Below are 25,624 nucleotides of genomic sequence, written 5' to 3' on the forward strand. Positions count from 1 at the left end.
ATCGATATTAAATATTAAGTTTATACCGCTAACTCCACCCCCCCCCCTCCAGGGGGGGCGCGCCCATCAGTTTGGGATCCTCTGGCCTAAGGTATGTCTGTCAGTCGCCTTGTCGTCCTCTGCCGTGCGGGCTCATGGAGATGGACTATGGAAAGGCATGTGATCAGCATGCAGCTCTTACGGCCACTTCGCCGACTTTCCAGACCGAGGAGCCGCTACCAGTCGTTGCACCAAGAAAACATCCTTGCCAGTACCGAAAATCGAACTGGGTTCCTTCACAACACAGTATCTATACTGCCCACTCAACTACGGAGGCGGGCTCATTTCAGGACAGGTAAGTGTAAAAACAAATGGATATACCCCACTATTTTAAAAGAAGTCTGAAGTCAACATATTCCTATGCTATATAAAATTTTAATGTATACATTACAGAAACAATAAAAGAAAAGAACCCACTTAGATGCCACGACAGCGATGGAACGTGTTCGGGGATTAAATGAAACGACATTTTTATTCTTGGGAAAAGGTGGACTTACTTCAATCCATTATTATTTTCTGCAGGCATTGAAGCAGAGCTTAAAATTCCATTACGATGTAACTGCATAAGCTTTCAAGTAACGCAGAAGTTTACCACTACACGCATCCAAGTCTCACGTGGCAGCCGCAACAAAAAGAAATCGCCTGTATTTTACAATGATTGATGACAGCAAGCTATGTCCTATATTCATTGGTTACAGTGTTGTTGTTTAAGGTTTAACCAAAAGGGAGATACCACTATGGTGTCATTTTCGACAATGATAACTTCCTCACTCTGGTACCAGGCATAATGCACAGGCAAAATTGTGAGTAGATTAATACCAAAAGACTTAAATAAGTTCTGTTAAATAGTGTTAAATTAACTATGAGGGCGAGACCGCAGCACCACTTTCCTGCACCCATGTATTTCTTCCGAATGTGCTATGCTTATAGGAATCGCGCCTCAAGGATATCTCTGCGTTGATAATATGATAATGTTCCGGCGGACACCGAGCCGAGCGGACGCGCCAGCAGCGGTAGCAGCAGCTGCAGCAGTTGTCTGATACACAGTAATTTAGCTCTTTTTTTTCACGTGCTCTTCTAAGAAGTGAGCTATACCTATTTAATTCACTGTGTAGACTAGCGGTTAGCAAATTACTGTAAGTTTTTGCTTTTGTGTACTGGTAAATCTTGTTGCAAATCCTTGTGAAAGGCAGCTTCTAGTACAATTTTACCACCGCGAGAAGCTCCACGTGACACCACTAAGTTTAAATCTCGTGCTGGTACACGGCATATAGTTTAGATCAGTGCATTCTATTTTGCATGCTTATCTCGTGTAGTAGCTTTTCGGTCAGCAGAGTTTCTAGTAACAGGTAACTATAGATACATCCACTTCAGCAGAGAAATTTCTTTCCCTTTAAGAGCTTGCCGTCTCAGGCTATAGTGAGAATTCTGCAGAGCAGTTTTTAGTATTCCTTTATTCTTCTCGTTATATTTTGCGTACATTCCGAACTCATTAGCGCCATTTGCAATCTTATATCCATTTTTTACACACTACGATATAGCTAGGGACTGTGCTTGTTGTGAGTGGACAGAAAGAGAATTGGCTGCTGTCCATAAACAGCTGGCAGCTGCGTTTGCTACCGTCGACATGATTCAGGCAAGAGCTGGAAGTTGCGGCAATATCGGGGCGATGTTGAGGACACCTGCGACACCGTTGGTGCTGTTGGAATCCCCTGATGACGCGGATGTCGCTGCATCTTCTGATACGCAACATCTGACAGGTCCGTCCTCACTCGAGAGTGGGTGGCAGACAGTGGTGGGTTTGCGTGTCACTGGGCGGAAGGCGAAAGAGAGAGCAGGTCGCGCGGCTGGATCCCTACGTCTTAACCACCGGTACGAGGTGCTACCCAGTGTTAATGACAATTCTGAGGCAGCACGGCCTCTCCCGTTGGGCCAGCGAACGATTTTCCTGACCAGTTCAGACAAGTGCAGAGGGTGGGTATGATTGTCATTGGGAGCTCCAATGTTAGGTGAGTGGCGGAGACCCTCAGGGAAATAGCAGGCAGGGCAGGAAATAATGCCAGTGTGCACTCGGTATATTTGATATTTGCCGGGGCGGGGGAGGGGGGGGGGGGCGGTCTCGCCCGTGATGTGGAGGAAGCCCTGCCCGCAGCTATCGAGCGCACTGATTGCAACCGGCTGCATATAGTGGCATATATCGGAATGAATTACGCCTGCCGCTTGGATTCTGAGGGCATCCTCGGCTCCTTTCCGCGGATGGCTGATTTGGTGAAGGAAAGTAGCATCGCACGCAGGGTGCAGGCTAATCTGTCTATTTGTAGCATCGTAAAGGGTTGATCGCGATCCCTGGTTTGGAGCAGAATGGAGGGTCTAAACCAGAGGCTCAGGTGACTCTGCGACGGTATCGAATGCGAATTTCTCGACCTCCGCTATAGGGTGCAGAATTGTAGGGTTCCCAGTAGTAGGGCAAGCGTACACCACACGCAGGAAATGGCTACTAGGGTAGCGGAGTACGTGCGACGTGCACATGGGACCTTTTTTGTGTTATAGAAATCCTCACTTGTGATCAACGATGATTTGCCTACTAAATTAGTCACAATGTCCTCAAAGAATGTTCGTCGTCGCAGATCAGAGACAGAAAAGGTTAATATGATTATTATCGTAAAGATAAGTTTGTCGCCAATGGTAGCAGCGTGTTTATTGCAGTAAAGAATTCGATAAAATCTAGCGAGGTTATCACGGATTCCGACTGTGAATTAATCTGGGTGAAATTAAGTATCAAATATCGGTCAAAAAAGGTAATCGGATGCCTTTATAGACCACCTGGTTCAGGAGCTCTAGTGGTAGAGCGTTTCAGACAAAACTTGCAGAATATCGTTAATAATTTTCCTGATCATGCCGTTGTAATAGCGGGTGACCAACATGCCAGGTATAGACTGGGAATGTCACGCTATCAAAAGTGGTGCCAGAGACAGGGATTCGTGTCACATTGTTCGGGGTATCTTGTCCGAAAATTACTTTAAGCAGATAATCACAGAACCAACTCGTGAGGGTAACGTCTTAGACCTCCTGGCAACAAACAGACCTGAACTTATCAAATCACTTAATGCAGATGAAGGTATCAGTGATCATAAGGCTGTGACAGCATCTATGATAACGGGTCTTACAAAGAATGTTAACAAAGATAGGAAGATATTTTTCTTACCAAGACTGACGAACTTCATGTTTCAGAGTATCTGAGCGGTCAGCAACAAATATTCGATGATGAGGACGAAGATGTGGAGAACAAATGGAAAAAATTCAAAGGCATCTTGCAATATTCCCTAGACGAGTATGTTCAGAGTAAAATCAGGAAGTGGATCAAACTCATCTGTTAGTTCATTTAGTGACTATACTGGCACCTAAACAACAGATAACAGAGAAGGCCGAAATACTGAATTAGGTCTTCCGTAATTATTTCACCGCGGAAGACCGTAACATGGCCCCTGCTTTCAATCGTCGTACTAACGTCTAAATGGCAGATATTGAGATAAACGATCGCGGAATAGAAAAAGAACTACAATCGCTTAGTAGTGGAAAGGTGTCAGGACCAGATAAAATACTCATAAGATTATACCAAGATTATGAGAAAGAATTTGCTCCCCTTCTAGTAGCAATTTTTCGTTTGAACAGCGAATGGTACCTAGCCACTGCAAGAAAGTGCAGGTCATTCCCGGTTATAAGAAGGGCCGTAATATATGCACACAATTATAGATCTACACTACTGGTCATTAAAATTGCTACACCACGAAGATTACGTCCTACAGAAGCGAAATTTAACCGACAGGACGAAGATGCTGTGATTTGCAAATGATTAGCTTTTCAGAGCATTCACACAAGGTTGGCGCCGGTGGCGACACCTACAACATGCTGACATGAGGAAAGTTTTCAACCGATTTCTCATACACAAACAGCAGTTGACCGGCGTTGCCTGGTGAAAAGTTGTTGTGATGCCTTGTGTAAGGAGGAGAAATGCGTACCATCACGTTTCCGACTTTGATAAAAGTCGGATTGTAGTCTATTGCTATTGCGGTTTATCGTATCGCGACATTGCTGCTCGCGTTGGTCGAGATCCAATGACTATTAGCAGAATATGGAATCGGTGGGCTCAGGAGGGTAATACGGAATGCCGTGCTGGATCCCAACGGCCCCGTATCACTAGCAGTCGAGATGACAGGCATCTTATCCGCATGGCTGTAACGGATCGTGCAGCCACGTCTCGATCCCTGAGTTAACTGATGGGGACGTTTGCAAGACAACAACCATCTGCACGAACAGTTCGACCACGTTTGCAGCAACATGGACTATTAGCTCGGAGACCATGGCTGCGGTTACCCTTGACGCTGCATCACAGACAGGAGCGCCTGCGATGGTGTACTCAACGACGAACCTGGGTGCACGAATGGCAAAACGTCATATTTTCCGATGAATCCAGGTTCTGTTTACAGCATCATGATGGTGGTATCCGTGTTTGGCGACATCGCGGTGAACGCACATTAGAAGCGTGTATTCGTCATCGCCATACTGGCCTATCACCCGGCGTGAAGGTATGGGGTGCCATTGGTTACGCGTCTCGGTCACCTCTTGTTCGCATTGCTGACACTTTGAACAGTGGACGTTACATTTCAGATGTGTTACGACCCGTGGCTCTACCCTTCATTCGATCCCTGCGAAACCCTACATTTCAGCAGGATAATGCACGACCGCATGTTGCAGGTCCTGTACGGGCCTTTCTGGATACAAAAAATGTTCGACTGCTGCCCTGGCCAGCACATTCTCCAGATCCCTCACCAATTGAAAACGTTTGGTCAATGGTGGCCGAGCAACTGGTTCGTCTCAATACCCAGTCACTACACTTGATGAACTGTGATATCGTGTTGAAGCTGCATGGGCAGCTATACCTGTACACGCCATCCAAGCTCTGTTTGACTCAATGCCCAGGCGTATCGAGGCCGTTATCACGGCCAGAGGTGGTTGTTCTGGGTACTGATTTCTCAGGATCTATGCACCCAAATTGCGTGAAAATGTATTCACATGTCAGTTCTAGTATAATATATTTGTCCAATGAATACCCGTTTATCATCTGCATTTCTTCTTGGTGTAGCAATTTTAATGGCCAGTAGTGTATATCGTTGACGTCAGTATGTTGCGTTGAATTATGGGATGTGTGGTAGGACCGTTATTGTTTGTAATATATATAAATGATCTAGTAGAAAGTGTCGGGTGCTGTTTAAGGCTGTTCGCAGATGATGTGGTTGTCTATAACAAAGTAGCAAAGCCAGAAGATAGTAACGGTTTGCAGAATGACCCCTAGAGAAGTGGTAAATGGTGCAGCCTCTGGCAGTTGACCCTGAACATAAATAAATGTAACATACTGCGTACACGCAGGGAAAGAAGTCCACTTCTGTACAGCTACACTACTGATGATAAACCGTTGGAAACAGTATCTAGCGTAAAATGTCTAGGGGTAACTATCTAGAGCGACCTTAAGTGGAATGCCGGCCGAAGTGGCCGAGTGGTTCTAGGCGCTACGGTCTGGAGCCGCGCGACCGCTACGGTCGCAGGTTCGAATCCTGCCTCGGGCATAGATGTGTGTGATGTCCTTAGGTTAGTTAGGTTTAAGTAGTTCTAAGTTCTACGGGACTGATGACCTCAGATGTTAAATCCCATTGTGCTCAGAGCCAGCCTTAAGTGGAATGAGCACATAAAACAAATAGTGGGAAAAGCAGACGCCAGACTCAGATTGTAAGTAGGCTGTTTAGGTTTTTATGTTGGTAACACCACGTAGCACTCTATATGAAAATCACTGACTGTGCTGTGTGAAGTCTGTGGCTGGTTGGCATTGTTGGAATAGTCTCTATTGTAGTGTTGGGCAGTTGGATGTGAACAGCGCGCAGCGTTGTGCAGTTGGAGGTGAGCCTCCAGCAGTGGTGGATGTGGGGGGAGAGATGGCGGAGTTTTAAGAGCGGACGATCTGGACGTGTGTCCGCCAGAAAGAGTAAATTTCTAATACTGGATATCATGAACTTATATATATATATATATATATATATATATATATATATATATGATGACTTTTGAACATTATTAAGGTAAATAAATTGTTTGTTCTCTATCAAAAACCTTCATTTGCTAACTATGCCTATCAGTAGTTAGTGCCTTCAGTAGTTAGAATCTTTTATTTAGCTGGCAGTATTGGCGCTCGCTGTACTGCAGTAGTTCGAGTAACGAAGATTTTTGTGAGGTAAGTGATTCATGAAAGTTATAGGTTATTGTGAGTCAGGGCCATTCTTTTGTAGGGATTGTTGAAAGTCAGATTGCGTTGCGCCAAAAATATAGTGTGTCAGTTTAGTGTTGATCAGAATAAGCAAAGAGAGAAACGTCGGAGTATGTTCAGTTCTGCTCAGCTGTTTGAAAATCAAATAATGTAAGGGGTTTACCAGCACAGTAGTTCATTAATTTTTCTAAGGGGATGTTTCATATGTCGACCCTTAGCCGAGGATACCTCACTGGAATCTTCTGATTTTTTCCTTGTAGTTTGAGTAATTAGTGTAGTTATTGTTTATTGCTAGCGCGTAATTGTAGAGAGAATTTTCTTTGTAGTTGTTGTTTTTCATTGTTCTAGTGTAAAACAGTTGTGGCATGCACGTAAATTTGCACCAAGTATTTCGCAGCCGCGCTTCCAATTAATTGGATATTATTTTCAGTGCTATTTTAATGTGTTTTCTCTTTTTGCTCTTCAAATTGTGCTTTTCTGTGTTACCGTGTGAAATATTGTGACAATTATGGCATGTGAAAAACGTAACACTAGGCTGGAAAGTAAGTTGAGAAATGACAGTGAAGACGAGAGTAGTGTGTTAGCGCCACCGTGTAATGAATTAATAAATATTCAGAATAGTAATTTGGTAACTGTGCATAGGGAAATGGACCAAGCAATAAATAATGGTGTAGACAGTGAAACAATTAGTGAACAGGGAATCAGTACCGATCGATCGATCGATCGGTCGGCAACAGGTCACAATGTGAATGCACTGCCGGAAAGCATAGAGGACCAGATTCCAGACACAAATACATTATCATTGCAATTAATGCAACAAATGAAACAAAATCAGAGACAAACACAGCAACAGTTAGACACGATGGAACAATATCAGAGACAAACACAGCAACAGTTATACACGATGGAACAAAATCAGAGACAAACACAGCAACAGCTTCAGAAGTTAGACTCAGTGGAACAAACGCTTGAACAAACACGTGAAGGTTTAACTGCTGAGTTACTTAAAATGTCAAAAACTCTGTAATGACGTAAAAACACAAATTTGTGAGCATTTTCAACCTATTTTTTCGCGTCATGAAAATGCATTACAGAATCACGAAGTAGCCATAAAAGAACTGCAAACTATTGTTCATGAAAATCACGACACCTTGCAAGCTAAAACTGACTCAGTTGCATCTACCGATTCGGTTACGCAACTTGCAAAAATTCAGGAAAACTTATAGGACACAGTAGATACGATTTCAACACAAATGGACACTCTGAAACTTGGTTCAGAAAAACACACTGAGGAAATCAGTTCACTATCGGAGAAAGTAGCCGAACTTTCGGATCAGTTCTCTAACTTATCTACTAAGGCAGATGATGATCAGAATGACACAAGACCTGTAGCCTTCACTGACACAGAAGAGTATGAACAAATTATAAAATTCAAACAAAATCAAAATCAAATCAATACATAGTACAAAAGAGAAATCCAGGAAGTACAAGATCAGTTGAGACAGGTAATACAAGAATTACATATTTCAGAGGACACTCGCGCTCCAATATGGGAAGAGGGACATAGAAATACGGAACAGCCACAAAACAATAACACAGGGCACTTGTGAAATTATGAAAGAAATTGGCAAGGTACACCGAATTTTGAGATGGAACCGCCCAAACGAAATAACAATGACCGATATGCGACTCGCCGACATGATGATTTTCACTATAAGCTGTTCATTACTACACGTAAATTCAAAACATTTAAGAATTCTGGCAACTACATTCATCCACAAGCATGGCTTCATCAATTCTCTCATTATCAGATTTTCACTCTGCAGCGGAGTGTGCGCTGATATGAAACTTCCTGGCAGATTAAAACTGTGTGCCGGACCGAGACTCGAACTCGGGACCTTTGCCTTTCGCAGTAAAACATAGCATAATGATGATGAAATACTTTCAACAATCTGAATTTTCCAGTGTTGTAAAATATTTTGAACACATGTTGCATAAGAATCAGTATCTGTCAAACCCATACAGCCCCTCAGAACTCATCCGCATTTGCTTAATCAAATTGCCTGAACATTTACGACATATTATTTTGGAAGTACGTTGCAAAGACGACATTGAAACTTTTCAGGGACTGTTACAGGAATTGGAAGTTGACACTGACAATCGTGGGCGGCTAAAACAGGAACACATCAATTACAGGTCACATCCGTCACAATTCCGCGATGAAAGAAATAATAACTGGACACGACAAGGCAATTCTTACAACACAAATCTTCACCAAAACAGACACCACCCGTATGACAACCGTTGGCAGAGTAGTAATAATTACATGGGAAATCACCTCTCGCTGGTAATGACTATGACAGAGACAATCAGAGAAACAGACAATATGGGAACCAAAGTAATTATTATCAAGGTAGGCAGAATAACTTCAGACGCAACGGTCCACCGCGCAGTTACGATTCCGGGAGAAATTCTCCACCACATGACCGACAAAAAAGAAACTATGTAAACTACCGACAAAACGACAGACCTGAATTTCATCAGAACTGGCGGGATTCAAACAGAGCAGGGCCCTCTCGACAAGATGAATTTGTAGAAGTTGGGTCTCCTAATCCTAATAACGACGCGCGCCAACAAAGAGATAGATAATGACTCGCACCGCAAGCAGCCACGTGTGCCGGCTGGCTCAGAGAAAAATAACATAGATGCTAACCCGAGAAAAATTTTAGCATTCCTTACCGACGTATACAACATGATAATTCCTTTGAAATTGAAACTCTGCGCACTAGAAAGCGTATAATATTGGACCACATTTCACATGTAAAACCGTTTATTGAGAGATAATCTGTTTTTTTAACTTAGTCTTTGCCATCAAATTTTTCACTTCATGCTACTAGTACGCTTTGTCACACTTAGAAATTGTTAACATGCAACTATGTTTTAAAGTTAACTACCCAGTCAAGAACCTAGGGAACTTATTTAGACAGTAATTACAAATGCATTGTTATAATGAACAGACGACACAGTGTTATTGTGTGTGTACATTCTTGCTTGTTAGTTGCACGATTACGTAACGACTCTAAGGCTCACATACTTAGAACATTTACCGCTACTGCTAATGAGATTTTAATGCAACATTTTGGTTTACTTGAAAATACATTCTGGAGTTAAAGTACTTTCTGAGAGATACCAGATGACACAGTGGTTAGTTTATTTGACAGTTACACGATTATATCACGACGCTACTAACGAGTGACACAATTTACATTGTTGCTTTTGCGGTGTATCTGTTTTATATCTGCACAGTCTTTCTGAATTCTTCTGGAAAGAATAACATGTTTTAGTAGTAACTTTTGTGGTATAGCTACAATGAGACAGCTTTTCCGTAGCAGAACAATACGTTACAGAACAGTACTTACTTCATCACGGCAATAAGTTTAATAACTACGATATCTATACACATAGCATTTCACTTTGGCTATTACGAGGTAATTACATTGACTTCTACAGAACTTCGCTTATGGACGACGATAATTACGACACTTGGCACATTTTTTACCCTTAAGTAATGACAGAGATTATCTTACAACAAGACTCACAGTTTAGCGCTACAGTACACGTATTTGAGTGATTAATTTTGTACTTAAAACATTTATTTTTAAAGGTTTCTGAATTACAAAGATACAAACGTTTTCCGTGATACATTTCATTCCATTGCTGTAATCTGTAACACCTGAGGGTATAATTACATTAATCCTCAAGGGGGTACACGCTTACTTTGTGTACCATGTGTTTGGCAAGCACAAGGAGCCCTAGCTAATACGGTATTTGCTTATACAACTTTACACATCGGTACCATATTTCTCTAACACAGAATTACAAAGCTATCTGATCATTTAACTGAGAGGGACAAACATTTTTTTTACTACATCAGTGACACATGTTTACGCAAGTACACAGTTGGATAACTTCACACTTATGAAATTGTATTTTGTCTGTACTTTGTGAACTGTTCATATTGTTTCGGAACCATTGTGATACTATGAGAGCTTTGAATGATGTATTTGGTATGGGATCATGATTTTTAAATTACATTTGAGGTAGATGACACTATTGAAATGAGCAGAGAATTTTCTTTAGGTTTTGAAATTATTGCGGAAAGCTACGACGTTTTTGAGATTTGACTGAGGTGTTATTATGATATTATTATGACGACGATGTGTATTATGCTGTTGAGGTATGTTTATGATCGATAAGCTGATGCTATATGAGGAATTTGGTTATGCTACGTATTTATTATGATGAAATACTTAAGAAGTGTCGACGACTATGTATATGTGTAATAAAGTAAGGAATAATGAATAGAAGTTAGGAAATCTGGTTTGTGAAAAAGAATGTTGGAAACCAAGAATCGTACTTTAAGAGTTATGACTTGTGTGCCCATGCGTGAATGTATCACAACACAGCTATTCATGAGATTTCGTTTCTACGCATTTCTACTGTAATTTTTCGACCTGTGAAATTTTTTTATATGAGACTGTCACTGTAGTGCAAACTGCTGTCGTAAATATTTCGGTAAGAAAGCTAAGTGACCTTGACGTAATGCATTATGGGCGCCCAGCTGTGCCAGTCGCCTGGAGAAAAAGCCAATAGGTGGAGAAAAAAAGAGGCCATTAACCTCGCTATTGACATTCCTTTATGTAAAGCATCGCAAATATGACACGCTATTACTTGGAAACATATGATTATACTGTGGAGCATGTACTTTGTGCTACTTACTGAAATGCTTATGAATTGATGAGAAATATTCTTACATCTGCACACCTGATTATTACAAGTCTCTTTCTACGAGAATTGAGAGAATTTCTACTGACTTATGAAATGCCACATGGCTATTGAATGATGTTTTTATGCTTCGCTTTACATAGTTGCTTATTTCATTTGATATCTGGTTTCCAGCTGTGTTGCAGCATTGGTTTCATAAAATAAATTAAATGTGTTTGCTAATGTGAACACTTTCTGCCAACAGATCTGTTAAATAATATTTTTATGACCCACATTCTTCAAAAAAGGAGCACTTGCAAAGGAAAGACGAATGAGAAGGGACTAATAACAGTAACTGCATACATAATTTTCTTTTCAAGTACTTGGTAATTTTTTTGATAGAAAAGTAGTTGTGGTGCACTACTTTAATGACATAGACATTAAGATGTCAATAGACATTTCCCTTATCTGCATTGTTGTCTTTAGTGTACTATTTTTTCTGCTTGCGGGTTTGTCATGTTTAGATGTAAGTTATTGCATTTGCTGCTGCTGTTTGCCAGGCATAGTGCTACTAAATTTCACTTTATGTTACTCTGTTAAGCCAGTTTTACTACTGATTTATTTTTCTTGTTGCTGCACACTGTCTTATATTAGTTGTAATGTTGCATTTGCTTTGCTAATTTATATTTATTGGAGCTTGCTTTGCCAATTTGGAATTTTTGTCATTGCTGTTTGTGTTAATTGTTTTGTGCTGCTGCATTGCCTCGTTTCTTAGTTTATACATCTGAGCTCAGTAGATTTAAGTTAGCTTAAGGCGGGGTAGGCTATAAGAGAATGAGTTGTGATGAATTGGAAGAAATGCATTGAGAAGTTATATGAAAAAGATTTGGACTAAAATGAGTGGTGTACAATGAAGAATAATTATTTTGAAAGAGGCTATGACCAAACCAGTAGGGTTTAGGGACAACAGGTATAGATTGGACTTACTGAGAATAATGATGAACGAAGGGAGATCTCCAAGAAGTAAAGAAAGTTTAGTTTTCAAAATACTGCAGTAAAACAAACCCTGTCCCTTCCTTTTGTGTTATCCCGCTATGTGTTTGTGTACCCTTGTGTATTTGTGTTTTCCTGTCTTTGTGTGTTTATCTGATAAGAGTTATGTTGTAGAATTTTTTATGTGTGTTAATTTTCTATGTATAGATGTTTAGACATTTATTCTGTTCTGTTTTAAAGCTCATGTGTGAAATTAATGTTTCGAAAACTAGTCTCATTATTTTATTTATTTATGTCATAATTCCTGTAACACTGATGTATCTGTTTATTTCTATTCATTTGTAAAATCTGTACTACTACAAATGTTATCTGTATTATTATGTTCTTTAATGATGTATTTTGTGCCTTTGTAATTGTATTCTTATGGTGTAAATTTATAATTGTATAGAAACCAGTTCTTCAAATTAAGTTTCATTTCACTGCACACGTTTTTGTTGGTCATAGTACACGCAGAATATGCGCGAAAAAAAGGGACTGTTAGCACTTGCACGTGTGTTGATAATTCAGCAAGGGACTGGTTAACAGTATTACTGGTTCTAGGGACATCCCAAAAAGTTTGAGAGTGAACAACTGGTGGTTTATGGACTTGCTACATTGTCTGCAAGACTCTTTAATGGTGACTGTGCACCCGCACCCGCACTGTCGCAACAGATGGCTGCTGGCCATCTCTACAAGGACTACAGTGCGTCTACACCTTTGATGACTAACCAATACCATTATTTCTACAAGGACTGCAGTGGGTCTGCACCTCTGGTGGCCCACCAATACCATAATCTCTACCAGGACTACAGTGGGTCTACTCTGTAATGACCTACCTACCAATATTCGAAACTTCGATTGACTGTACTGTGGGTTTGCTCTGTTGTGGCCCATTACCTGTCTGCATGTCAAGAGTCAGCACTGTCTTCCCGTTGGAAGGACAATACTACTTCTTCAAGATTTCATGGAAATCCACTACTTCCGTGTGCAGTTTCTTTTACTGCTCAGACTTTGAGAAAAACACTGCAATTTTACTCTGATGAACGATCAGGACTGTCTTTATGGACTGTGAGAAAATCTTCGCTTTTGACCAACAATATATCAATAAGTGTGTGAATTTGATTTCTTTGTTATTGTAATTATGTAAAAAATTTTTCAAATCTGTATTGGCCACTGCCCAAAACAATTTGTAAAATTTTATGTAGGGAGCATGGGGGCTATGTAAGTAGGCCGTTTAGGTTTCTATGTTGGTAACGCCACGTAGCGCTCTATATGAAAATCACTGACTGTGCTGTGTGAAGTCTGTGGCTGGTTGGCATTGTTGGAATAGTCTCTATTGTAGTGTTGGGCAGTTGGATGTGAACAGCGCATAGCGTTGTGCAGTTGGAGGTGAGCCTCCAGCAGTGGTGGATGTGGGGAGAGAGATGGCGGAGTTTTAAGATCGGACGATCTGGACGTGTGTCCGCCAGAAAGAGTTAATTTGTAATACTGGATATCATGAACTGATTATATATGATGACTTTTGAACATTATTAAGGTAAATACATTTATTGTTCTCTATCAAAATCTTTGATTTGCTAACTATTAGTGCCTATCAGTAGTTAGTGCCTATCAGTAGTTAGTTAGTGCCTATCAGTAGTTAGTGCCTATCAGTAGTTAGTGCCTATCAGTAGTTAGTGCCTATCAGTAGTTAGTGCCTATCAGTAGTTAGTTAGTGCCTATCAGTAGTTAGTTAGTGTCTATCAGTAGTTAGTTAGTGCCTATCAGTAGTTAGTTAGTGTCTATCAGTAGTTAGTTAGTGCCTATCAGTAGTTAGTTAGTGCCTATCAGTAGTTAGTGCCTATCAGTAGCTAGTGCCTATCAGTAGTTAGTGCCTATCAGTAGTTAGTGCCTATCAGTAGTTAGTGCCTATCAGTAGTTAGTGCCTATCAGTAGTTAGTGCCTATCAGTAGTTAGTGCCTATCAGTAGTTAGTGCCTTCAGTAGTTAGTGCCTTCAGTAGTTAGAATCTTTTATTTAGCTGGCAGTATTGGCGCTCGCTGTACTGCAGTAGTTCGAGTAACGAAGATTTTTGTGAGGTAAGTGATTCATGAAAGTTATAGATTATTGTTAGTCAGGGCCACTCTTTTGTAGGGACTGTCGAAAGTCTGATTGTGTTGCGCTAAAAATATAGTGTGTCAGTTTAGTGTTGATCGGAATAAGCAAAGAGAGAAATGTCTGAGTACGTTCAGTTCTGCTCAGCTGTTTGAAAATCAAACAACGTAAGGGGTTTACCAGCACAGTAATTCATTAATTTTTCTAAGGGGACGTTTCAAGATGTATAGGAAGAATGTAAAGGAAATGTAATTCGTTGACGAAGGAAGTGACTTATACGGTGCTTGTTCGACCCATTCTTGAAATATTTGTTCATCTGTCTGAGATCCCTACCAGGTAGGACTGATAGAAGAGGTAGAGAAGATGCAACGAAGAGGGACGTGTTTCGGCACAGGATCTTTTAGCTGGCGCGAGAGCATTACGTAGATGCTCAACAAATTCGATTGGCAGACGTTACAAGAGGGGTGTTGTGCATCACAGAGAGATTTACTATTGAAATTTCGAGAGATAACTTTCCGGGAAGAGTCGTACAACATCTTACTTCCCCCCCCCCCCCCCCCAATATACGTTTCGCGTAATGACAACCAGAAGAAAATTTGAGAAATTAGGATCAATGCAGAGGTATACCGAAAATCATTCTTCCCAGCGCTATTCACGAATGGAACGCCGTAAGAGGGCTCAGTTAGTGGTACAAAAAGTACCCTCGCCGTACAACATTAGGTGGCTTGCGGACTATGATGTATATGTAGAGTGTCACAGAGCGACAGTCAGCTGATTTTCGGGCATCAGTATAGCTCAACGCAAATGTACATAGTTGATGTGTGTTCCGAAAAGTGACTGTGCAACAACGAGTTTTCCCGTTTCATGAGATCGTGTAATATTCACAGCGAACATAGCGCTTCAGATGTGTTGTAGCCTGTCAACCCAGTAACACCTCCAGGGTTCCCACATCCTCTTATGAGGGCGGTCAACACATAGCCCCAACACTTGCGATGCTACTTCCCTTACCGTGCTGCAAGTCTATCCTTCTACTATTCTTTTTTCCCCTCTGTCTTTCCACTGGATGGTCTTCTTGATGTCGATCATGCTTGGATTTGGTTTATCATTTAGGACACACTTTTTTTTTCTCTTCTGTCGCTTTATACAACTTTGCATCCTTCCTACACCCAAACACAACATGGTAGCAATCCAGTCGTGGGGAAGGAGAGGGGGAGGGGTAGGTGGGTTACCAATTATATCAAGTACCTGCATGGTAGACGCTCCCTGATCATGCAAGGATCGCATTATTTGTGCCCGAGCTGGAAGCTCCTCGCACATGCCAGGGAGTATGAGCTTCATATCCATATTTATGGGACTTTCAGATGTAACACTGGCCCGTTGTTGGGCTACATGCTATCGTGAAGGCAGGCATACTCTGGTCAGGGTCCTGGTCGATCACGTCTGACCACCAACAACTGTGCACTGAGGGCATCACAGTCCCTTTACATCTACGTCTGCCATCCACGAACAAGTAATAGACTCTGTAACATTCTGTGTCATCCCCCAACATTGGTTGGAGGCCAGTAGCAGCAGAATTAAGAAATTACCACCCTTGACACAGGATGTCAATTGCACCAGAACAATGGTTGCGTTTCGAGTAGTCCCGTGACGGGAAAGCGTGGAAAGCTGATGAATGGCGTTGCACTGTTTTCAGTGATGAATCCCAATTCTGCAGTACCTTGGATAAGCTTATCACAGTGTATGGCGGTGCCCTGAGGAGAGATCCCAGTCACCAAATGTTTTGCAGAGGCATAGGAACGCTACCATTGGCGACACGGTGTGGGAACCTATCGGGTATGACCTCAGGTCACAGTAAGTATTGACTGAGGGATCTCTTATGGCACATTTGTACATTACAGACACTCTGCCTCCTCATGTGTTAACTTCGCACATTGCACGTGTCTGTATGATCTGTCTGCGTGATGTCGAGAGCTCGTGTGGCCAACAAGATCCCCAGATCTGTCCCCGATAAAACATGCGTGGAACCAGCTCGGTGGTCAACTCGTCGTAGTGCCAGTATCTGTGATGTCAAGGATCAGTTATAACAGTTGTGGACAAACTTGCCTACTGAGAGCATACAACGACTTGAAGACATCCGAATCAATGAAGGCCAGACCAGAGGCCGTGCGACGTTATACTGATAAGTAGGTCCATACTGATAAGTTCTTTGTAAATTGATTCGATTCTGTAATCCCTGAAATAACGTCCTACACTCTCTGATCCCATGAAGTTTCATTTCGTTTCCTCCTCCCCTTCTGGATGCTTCACTTCTTCGTCAGGCAGTATATTTGGATGATTCTGGAAAATACGACAGTGTGTGTAATTAACACTACTGCACTCCGTTGTCCTTCCGGAAGGCTTTTGACACTGTACCACGCAAGCGGCTCGTAGTGAAATTGCGTGCTTGTGGAATATCGTCTGTTACGTGACTGGATCTGTGATTTCCTGTCAGAGAGGTCACAGTTCGTAGTAATTGACGGAAAGTCATCGACTAAAGCAGAAGTGATTTCTGGCGTTCCGCAAGGTAGTGTTATAGGCTCTTTGCTGTTCGTTATCTATATAAACGATTTGGGAGACAATCTGAGCAGCCGTCTTCGGTTGTTTGCAGATGACGCTGTCATTTATCGATTAATAAAGTCATCAGAAGATCAAAACAAACTGCAAAACGATTTAGAAGAAATATCGGAATGTTGCGAAAAGTGGCAGTTGACCTTAAATAACGAAAAGTGTGAGGTCATCCACATGAGTGCTAAAAGGAACTCGTTAAACTTCGGTTACACGATAAATCAGTCTAATCTAAAAGCCGTAAATTCAACTAAATACCTAGGTATTACAATTACGAACAACTTAAATTGGAAGGAACACATAGAAAATGTTGTGGGGAAGCCTAACCAAAGACAGCGTTTCATTGGCAGGACCCTTAGAAAATGTAACAGACCTACTAAGAAGACTGCCTACGCTACGCTTGTCCGTCCTCTTTTAGAATACTGCTGCGCGGTGTGGGATCCTTACCAGATAGGACTGACGGAGTACATCGAAAAAGTTCGAAGAAAGGCAGCACGTTTTGTATTATAGCGAAATGTGGGAGAGAGTGTCACAGAAATGATACAGGATTTGGGCTGGACATCATTAAAAGAAAGGTGCTTTTCGTTGCGACGAAATCTTCTCACGAAATTCCAATCACCAAATTACATAGATAAAACAAGGGAAATCAGAGCTCGTACGGAAAGATATAGGTGTTCATTCTTTCCGCGCGCTACACGAGATAGGAGTAATAGAGAATTGTGAAGGTGGTTCGATGAACCCTCTACCAGGCACCTAAATGTGATTTGCAGAGTATCCATGTAGATGTAGATGTTACACATTACACTTGCTTACATGATAAACTGTTATTGAAATGGTGGTCCCGGACACGTTTTGGGTATGCAATGGAGACCATCATGTAACAGTATTAAAAAAAAGCTTTCCGTAAGGTAAGTGCATTACTGTCAGAAATAAATCGTTTCGGTAACATGTCACAAAACAAGATATTAATATTGATTGTAACAATAAGCCACGGACAGAAACTACTTTTAATTATCTACTTTCAATGTAGTGGAGAAAACGTAGCCATGTAATTCAACAGAAAAACTGAAGCTAGAATTTCCAAATTCCAATGTTCCTCAAAGTCATCTACAAGTGTTACAAACCTTCCATGTATGAGGAAGGAAAATTAAATGTTTCGTAAAAATGAAATCCCATATGAAGTTTATAATATTCCCAGTACCATACAAAACAATTTGTAACTTAACGGCCTTTGTTACATTGCTAAGGAATTTTCTTTTCCAAAAAAGAGGCCATTCAAGAAATAATTTTCTTAAGCCTCCCACGAACCATAGACCTAGCTGAACTGGAATAGCTTGCATACCTCAACTATACAGATAGCCGCAGTGTACATCGGAGGGGTACATATAGAGAGGCCAGACTAAGATATGGTTCCTGAAGATGGGCAGTAGCATGTTCAGTTGTTGCAAGGGCAGCCGTCAGAATGATTGACTGATAGGGCCTTGTCACATTAGGTAGCATGGTCTTGCTATGTTAGCACAGCGAATTTGTAAAAGCCGGGCGAAAACGACAGTTGTTATAGCTCTTGAGGACATTGAAGATAAGCTGCTCTTCTGCTTGGTATAATAATAAAGGCATCATCTAGCGCAAAATATTCTGGAGGAAAAATATCCCTCCATTAGAATCTCCAGGCGGGACTACTCAGAATGAAACTGCAGTCAGGTGAAACAAAACAGGTTTTCTTCGAATCTTAGTGTGAAATGTCAGAGAATTTTAAAATAGGAATGGATGGGGTGGAATTTCAAATATCGGGAATTAGTGAAAGGCACTGCAAGGATCAACACGACTTCTGGTAATGTGAATACAGGATTATCAACACAAAGTTAGAAAAGGGTAATGATGGATTAGCTTTAATAATGAATAATAAAACAGGAAGCCCGGTAAGCTATTGTTTTCAGCACAGTGAATTCCAAGAGTGGTACAAAGGCCAATACCTACTGCAGCAGTAAAAATTTAAATGCCACTTTGTTCCACAGATGGCAAAGAAACAGACTGAACAACGTATGAGGAGATAAAATAAACGATTCAAATACTTAATGGAGACGAAAAATTAATTCGATGGGAGACTGTTTTTCGGTAGGAAGAAAACAATGACAGGGGAAAATATTAGAACATCTACTGAGAAAATGAATTAAAGGCGAAGTAGCCTGGTAGAATTTTGCACAGAGCACAATTCAATCATTACTAACACTTGGTATAAAAATCATGAGAGAAGGTTGTATATGTGAAAAATCGTAGAGATACCGGAAGGTTTCAGATAAATCACATGTGCTGATGTTATACTGGTAATCCGAAAATGGATTGCGAACTAAAAATCATTATCAGGGGCAGATGTAGATTCTGACCATAATATACTAGTTACGTACCGCAGATTAAAGCTAAAGAAATTTTAGATATAAAGGAAATTGAAGACATGTGATCTGGATAAACTGAAAGAACCACTGGTTGTTGAGAGTTTCAACGGGGGCATAAGGCAACGCTTGATTAAAACAGGAGAGTTAGAAAACTGCTACGGAAGCAAAGGGAACTTCACAGCAAACTTAAACATAGCCAAAGCCTTGCAGAAAAACAAAAATTACACGAAGCGAAATGTAGTGTGAGGAGGGCTATGTGAGAGGCGTTCACCGAATTCGAAAGTAAAGTTCTATGTACTGACTTGGCAGAAAATCCTAAGAAATTTTGGACTTACGTCAAAGCGGTAGGCGAATTAAAAAAAAAAAAATGACCAGACACTCTGTGACCAAAATGGAACTGAAACAGAGGATAACAGACTAAAGGCCGAAATACTAAATGACTTTTTCCAAAGCTGTTTCACAGAGGAAGACTGCACTGTAGTTCCCTCTGTAAATTGTCGCACAGATGACAAAAATGTAGATATCGAAATAGATGACAGAAGATATAAAAACAATTAAAATCACCCAAAAGAGGAAAAGCCGCTGGACCTGATGGGATACCAGTTCGATTTTACACAGAGTACGCGAAGGAACTTGCCCCCCTTCTTGTAGCGGTGTACCGTAGGTCTCTAGAAGAGCGTAGCGTCCCAAAGGATTGGAAAAGGGCACAGGTCATCCCCGTTTTCAAGAAGGGACGTCGAACAGATGTGCAGAACTATAGATCTATATCTTTAACGTCGATCAGTTGCAGAAGTTTGGAACACGTATTATGTTCGAGTATAATGACTTTTCTGGAGACTAGAAATCTACTCTGTAGGAATCAGCATTGGTTTCGAAAAAGACGATCGTGTGAAACCCACTTCGCGCTATTCGTCCACGAGACTCAGAGGGCCATAGAGACGAGTTCCCAGGAAGATGCTGTGTTTCTTGACTTCCGCAAGGCGTTTGATACAGTTCCCCACAAGCGTTTAATGAACAAAGTAAGAGCATATGGACTATCAGACTAATTGTGCAATTGTATTGAAGAGTTCCTAGATAACAGAAAGCAGCATGTCATTCTCAATGGAGAGAAGTCTTCCGAAGTAAGACTTATTTCAGGTGTGCCGCAGGGGAGTGTCGAAGGACCATTGCTATTCACAATATACACTCCTGGAAATGGAAAAAAGAACACATTGACACCGGTGTGTCAGTCCCACCATACTTGCTCCGGACACTGCGAGAGGGCTGTACAAGCAATGATCACACGCACGGCACAGCGGACACACCAGGAACCGCGGTGTTGGCCGTCGAATGGCGCTAGCTGCGCAGCATTTGTGCACCGCCGCCGTCAGTGTCAGCCAGTTTGCCGTGGCATACGGAGCTCCATCGCAGTCTTTAACACTGGTAGCATGCCGCGACAGCGTGGACGTGAACCGTATGTGCAGCTGACGGACTTTGAGCGAGGGCGTATAGTGGGCATGCGGGAGGCCGGGTGGACGTACCGCCGAATTGCTCAACACGTGGGGCGTGAGGTCTCCACAGTACATCGATGTTGTCGCCAGTGGTCGGCGGAAGGTGCACGTGCCAGTCAACCTGGGACCGGACCGCAGCGACGCACGGATGCACGCCAAGACCGTAGGATCCTACGCAGTGCCGTAGGGGACCGCACCGGCACTTCCCAGCAAATTAGGGACACTGTTGCTCCTGGGGTATCGGCGAGGACCATTCGCAACCGTCTCCATAAAGCTGGGCTACGGTCCCGCACACCGTTAGGCCGTCTTCCGCTCACGCCCCAACATCGTGCAGCCCGCCTCCAGTGGTGTCGTGACAGGCGTGAATGGAGGGACGAATGGAGACGTGTCGTCTTCAGCCATGAGAGTCGATTCTGCCTTGGTGCCAATGATGGTCGTATGCGTGTTTGGCGCCGTGCAGGTGAGCGCCACAATCAGGACTGCATATGACCGAGGCACACAGGGCCAACACCCGGCATCATGGTGTGGGGAGCGATCTCCTACACTGGCCGTACACCACTGGTGATCGTCGAGGGGACACTGAATAGTGCACGGTACATCCAAACCGTCATCGAACCCATCGTTCTACCATTCCTAGACCGGCAAGGGAACTTGCTGTTCCAACAGGACAATGCACGTCCGCATGTATCCCGTGCCACCCAACGTGCTCTAGGAGGTGTAAGTCAACTACCCTGGCCAGCAAGATCTCCGGATCTGTCCCCCATTGAGCATGTTTGGGACTGGATGAAGCGTCGTCTCACGCGGTCTGCACGTCCAGCACGAACGCTGGTCCAACTGAGGCGCCAGGTGGAAATGGCATGGCAAGCCGTTCCACAGGACTACATCCAGCATCTCTACGATCGTCTCCATGGGAGAATAGCAGCCTGCATTGCTGCGAAAGGTGGATATACACTGTACTAGTGCCGACATTGTACATGCTCTGTTGCCTGTGTCTATGTGCCTGTGGTTCTGTCAGTGTGATCATGTGATGTATCTGACCCCAGGAATGTGTCAAGGTTTCCCCTTCCTGGGACAATGAATTCACGGTGTTCTTATTTCAATTTCCAGGAGTGTATATAAATTACCTTGTGGATAACATCGGAAGTTCACTGAGACTTTTTGTGGATGATGCTGTAGTATATGGAGTGGTTGTAACAATGGAAAATTGTACTGGAATGCAGGAGGATCTGCAACGAATTGACGCATGGTGCAGGAACTGGCAATTGAATCTCAATGTAGACAAGTGTAATGTGCTGCGAATACGTAGAAAGAAAGATCCTGTATCATTTAGCTACAATATAGCTGGTTAGCAACTGGAAGCAGTTAATTACATAAATTATCTGGGAGTAGGCATTAGGAGGGATTTAAAATGGAATTACCATATAAAATTAATCTTTGGTAAAGTAAATGCCAGACAGATTCATTGGAAGAATCCTAAGGAAATGCAGCGCGAAAACAAAAGAAGTAGTTTACAGTATACTTGTTCGCCCACTGCTTGAATACTGTTCACCGGTGTTGGATCCGTACTAGATAGGGTTGATAGAAGAGATAGAGAGAAGATCCAACGGAGAGCAGCGCGCTTCGTTACAGGATCATTTAGTAACCGCAAAAGCGTTACGGAGACTCTGCAAGAGAGACGCTCAGTAGCTCGGAACTGGCTTTTGTTGAAGTTTCGAGAACATACCTTCACCGAGGAGTCAAGCGGTATATTGCTCCCTCCTACGTATATCTCGCGAAGAGACCATGAGGATAAAATCAGAGAGATTAGAGCCCACACAGAGGCATACCGACAGTCTTTCTTTCCACGAAAAATACGAGACTGGAATAGAAGCGAGAACCGATAGAGGTACTCAAGGTATCCTCCGCCACACACCGTCAGGGGGCTTGCGGAGTATGGATGTAGATGTAGATGAGGATGTGGAAAGGAATACCATACAATATGAATGGATAACTTTGAGAGAGTAAGTGATGAAGGCTGCAGAGGGTCAAATAAGTTAAACGAAAAGCCCTAGTAGAAGGCCATGGGTAACACAAGTTCCAGAATTTCACATATGAGGAAATATAAAAATGCAGTAAATGCAGGCAAAAGCCAAAACAAACGACCAAAATAAAATAGACAGGAAGTTCAAAATGTTTGCTAGAGGAGGAATGCAGAAGTATAGAGTCTTACATAATTATTGGAAACGTTGATACTACCTAAAGGAAAATTAAAAAGAACGTTGAAGAAAAGAGAAGCACTTACATGGATATTAAGAACAGAGAAGGCAAACCAATTCAAAGCAAAAAAAGGGAATGCTGAAATCTGAAAGATTATATAGCGGGTCGATACAAGGAAAACGAGCTTGAAGAAAGTGTTATGAAAAGAAAAGGACTAGTAGATGAAGATGAGAGATATGATTCTGTGAGAAAAATCTGACAGTCCATTGGAAGACAGCTATTGATATCCTAGGGAGAGCCAAACATGAAAACCTAATTGAGCTAATGTATAAGGCATATCAGACTAGTGAAATATCCTTACACTGCAAGAAGAATGTAATAATTCCAGCTCTTAAGAAACCAGATGCTGACAAGCGTGAATATCACCAAACAATCAGTTTAACGAGTCATGGCAGGAAAATACTGACATGAATTATATAGCCAGCAGAAACAATGGAAAAACTGGAAGAAACCGACCACCAGAGAAGTAGACCATAGCAGGTTATGGCGCAATCGAGATTATCTAACGTCAAGGTCAACTCCTTATGTTGGGGGTCAATGTTGTCCACTCAGAGACAGCTGTGAGACTTATCTTCAAGGTCATGGGTGAATGTCGTCTTTGATCAATGTCGTCCGTGAGACAAAGGGTCCATTGTTATCTATGTGTCAGACACTTGGCCTTATTATCTTGAGCTACAGTCTGGAACCGCGCGACCGCTATGGCCGCAGGTTCTAATCCTGCCTCGGGCATGGATGTGTGTGATGTTCTTAGGTTAGTTAAGTTTAAGCCGTTCTATGTTCTAGGGGACTGATGGCCTCAGAATTTAAGTCCCATAGTGCTCAGAGCCATTTGAAACTTATTATATTGAAGATGCTGGAGTAGATGAGATGCATCATGTTACTAAGTCCCTTTTTTCCGCATTTTCCCCCTTTTTTCCTTCTTCCGAGGTGCCCTTCAGGCTGTTCACCAGACATAAGACCATAACAACAACAAGCTTGTGGAAGACGTAACGCAGAAAACAAATTTGTTAGCTTGTCTGACCCGTTTCCACTCCGATGTCGGTGTCTGCACCAGGCCACTGATTTGCATACGCAGTGATGGTTCCCGATAGCGACCCAGATGGATGCCATACGGTTTACATCAGGACTGTCCTACCTCTTTCTGTTGATGCTCACGACAGTAGCCCGCGAACATTCGACCAGCTTCGTCTTTTTCGAGATACTTGTTCACAGGCTCTGTTTAATAATAATCTGCCCTTTGTCAAAGTCGCTTATCTCAATGGCTTTCCCAATTTGCAGCTCCGTTTACATACTAGTTTTGTTACCGATTCACGTGCCTGCAAAGTACCAAGCGGAATTCAGCATCTCGGTGGGCAGTGGTCTAATGTTTTGGCATATCAGTGTATACGACGAACAAATAGCGAAGAGTAAACAGCGATACACGACTATTCTGCAGAATTGAAGAAAGTTTAACGGTGAGGTAAGGGAACTTGACTGTGTTTGTCAGAAAGTGTCCCTTCCATAAAGCGAGTTTCTTTTTAAATACATCCCCATCAAACCATATAAAAGTTGTTTCCAACCTTGCAATATCCTACTGTGGACAGTATACAGTCAAGTCCGCTTAAAACGCGAGGTCTGCAATCCATTCCGGATGTTCTGAGTTTCGTACCTGCACTCCTTTTTCCCTAATAAATAAAAAAATTGAGTTTTAAATCGAAATAACGTTCCAGGCATGTCCTTTTACTTAACGAACGTACTTTGCAGTAATATACAAGATCTCCATACCTTTTAGTCACAACCAACCTCTTCATGTGCTGCATGTCTGCAAATTAGCACATAGAGCTTTTGATGTACAGGACAGTGAACCCCGTCTACTGATCGTTGTAATCATTTTGCACTCTCTGTAATTTCAATAGATTTTTCAGTGCGCAGCTTCTGAAAACTTCTTGTTTTAAGACAGCATATATCAATCAGAAGTTGAATTTCGCACTGCTGAAATCTCTGACCAGCTGAATGACTTAAATTCCCAGATATTCCATGGTTCTGGCGACCACAGTCATAAAACGGGGCTCCCATCTTTGCTCTGTGCTGTCGCCTAGACGCAATTTGAGAAACAGGATATATGTATCTCTGGACGGTAATGGAGCCACACGATTTTATGATCGTAGAAGATTTCGCGGTGGTAGACAAGAACTTAAAATGATCCTGCATCGAATTAAACTGTAACTCTGGCTGTTCAGAATTCACTCTGAATACTTGGTTTCTGTCCACACTTAGAACAATTCCGTCGAGTGCCAGTCAGACTTATGCTCTCTCGACTAGAGCTAATCAGGACTTAGAATAATTATTTTACTGGAAAGTGCTGTATGTTGGCCTGAGTCACTTTAGATCCTATTAGCTACAGCTGTTAGGTTCTCACCAGTCTGCTATTTATTATGTGCAAGTAATGAATGAACAGTGAACATTTTCTTTAACTTCAAAGCCAATGTTGGGGGACATTACTTACATACAGCACCTATTACCTAAACCAACAAACGTTCCGTTTTGTTACGAGTATCAGTGATAAATACTTAAAATTTTTATTGAAAAATCGACCGATGCGACGACAAATCCTATGACACAGAGAGGAGCCAAAGACTTTAACCAGTCGTCACATGC

Source organism: Schistocerca piceifrons, chromosome X, assembly GCF_021461385.2.
Source record: "Schistocerca piceifrons isolate TAMUIC-IGC-003096 chromosome X, iqSchPice1.1, whole genome shotgun sequence".
NCBI lineage: Eukaryota > Metazoa > Arthropoda > Insecta > Orthoptera > Acrididae > Schistocerca > Schistocerca piceifrons.